Raw genomic sequence first — 2,446 nt, 5'->3', positions numbered from 1 at the left:
TCTGATACCAATCTATAGAGTCTTCTTCAGACTCACAAAACACATGAAATGACGCCGAATGCACAACAATCAGAGGCCAGTGGGTAGAAAGTCTTTGGATCCAATGGCATTTTAAGCATCTCAGCACTGCTAGGGGTGTCTACATGGCTTTTCCAGCACCCAGGGCTGCATCAGGGTAGGTCCATGTGGCTTCTCCAGCTCAGGGCACTAGTATAGTTCCATGTGTCTTGTCAGCTGCATTGTCTCCCAGGGAGTTAACTAAGCATCTCTCCCACCTCCAAGGAGGAAAAACTGAAATTCCCAGAATACTTAGGGGAAGGCTATGCCCACACAGAGGCCTCATTAGCAATATCTTGATTGACAGCCTAGACTCCACCCCTACACTCTTCATTCTCAAACTGACACCAGATTAGGTGACTACCACAATCATCTATTGAGCACTCGCAACTCTTATTTATTCAAATAGTCCTTATTATTCAACTATCTAGATTGTTCTATTACGAAAGAATAGAATCTTAGAATTTCTAGACTTTCCTCTTTACCCTCCCCCTTTACTTCTTTGACCTCTCAACCTTGTTAGAAAATGCCTTGCATCAGCTATGTACACGCATAAGATTCAGATTTTAAAATCTATCTTCTAAGTTGTGTGGTGAAAATGGTTTCCCTAGCCATGGCAACATTTTAAAACTATATAAATATATCAGGGAGAATGCAGCTTTGTAATTAACATTGGGAGTTATACCTTTGTGTGTGTGTGTGTGTGTGTTTTGAGGGGGTTATATCTTAACTGACTTCATGAAACTAAACAAGTTGTGGATGGCTCACCAGAGCAAACATGCCTGTGACAAGCAGAGGCGGTCCTTTCTTCCCAGATTGATCTTTCTACACACACCTGTGTTTCAGGGGGCTTCCCGTTTGTTTTGTAATGGCACTTGGAACCATAGGTTTACTTATAGTGGAGTTTACAGCTTCACAATACATTTCATGGAATTATAAAGACCAATATAGTCTCACTATTTACTGTTTCATGAAACTTTATTCTAAAACCTCATTTCAAACCATTCCAATGCTTGGGTATAATACTAAAACCTCATTGCAAACCATTCCAATGCTAAGGTATAACTTGGTCCTTCTGGGAAGAGGTTGATGTATATGTTCATGTACATCTGAACATATATGTACACAAAATATTTAATTAGAGTATTAGAAGCATGAGTAAGATGGGCAGGAATATTACAGCAAATTGCAGATTATTTGAAGTTTTTGTTTGTTTGTTTTCAATCAGGTCTATTGAAGGGCTTCTGGCACCTATAAAAGACAAGAAATGCTCATTCAGAGTTTACCATACCTGGCATTTTTACCAACAACTTAAATATTTGGGTTTTGTTGTCACCTGCTTATTCTATTCAATGATACCAGACCATATGATGACATAAAGTATCCTTGAGCAGGTAAAGTAGAAACACCTAAAGGTATAAAATACAAAGAAAACAAGGTTAGTAGCACAATGGGCTGCCCTTTGATGCCAGAAGCTTCTATTCAGTCCAATTGTGGGAGAGCTGTCACCACGTTTAGATATCAAGTCCACACCCACAGGTGATAAATGCACCTGACACAATGCCCCTCCCAGACGGTGTTAGGTCTGTTATGGTGAGGTTAGAACTCAAAAGGACCTCGAATTACACAGGGGAATGGTGATGGAATGAATGCATGGAGACCATTCTTAGGATCTTGAATGTGGAAAACTCAAGCATTGGTTCCAAAATGTTTATTCGTGGTTGATAGAAATGTGTTTCTCCAATAAAAGGGATCTTTAGTTTTTCTACTTTTAGGCCAAAACCCCAGAGGGAAAATGTCTTATGTGAATTCTGAAAGGGCATTACATACATGTGGGTTGCTTATCTTGCTTATTTTTTATTTTATCTTGCTTTTCTTTTTGACAGATTAGATTTTTATTTTCAGAGATTGTAAACGTAAATGGCAATGCAATTTCAAATTAAAAAGTGAACTATAAACAACCAGTAGAATTACCCAATTGGCTATCTCTTGCCCTTAGCATTATGCCTAATCCTTCAAATGTACTGGAAATTCTGTGGCGTGAACTCTGGCGATTCTCTTTCATATCAGATATTTTGTCAATGAAGTCGCTCATAGCAGTTCTAATAGATAAAGAGCTCCACCTTTATTGGAGAAGATAAGTAGGCTTTTTTGTTGTTTTTGCCCCAAAACAACGGTCTCACATTTTTATTAGATGCCAACTTCTTAATTTGGAAGCATAAATGACATCTGCCGCAGCGCATGCGCTTCCTTACAGACCCAGCTTGGTTCTTCTCCAATGTCTTCTCTTGGAGTTGTATCTGATCTTATTACCAGTTTTCATCCGAATCCACTGGGGAATGGGGCAATTCTGCTTCAGTTTTCTGGCAAGGGATCTCTTGACCCTCAA

Source organism: Echinops telfairi, unplaced genomic scaffold (assembly GCF_000313985.2).
Source record: "Echinops telfairi isolate 266 unplaced genomic scaffold, ASM31398v2 ScPeMD7_7469;HRSCAF=8507_1, whole genome shotgun sequence".
NCBI lineage: Eukaryota > Metazoa > Chordata > Mammalia > Afrosoricida > Tenrecidae > Echinops > Echinops telfairi.
Note: the sequence above shows the minus strand (reverse complement) of the source record.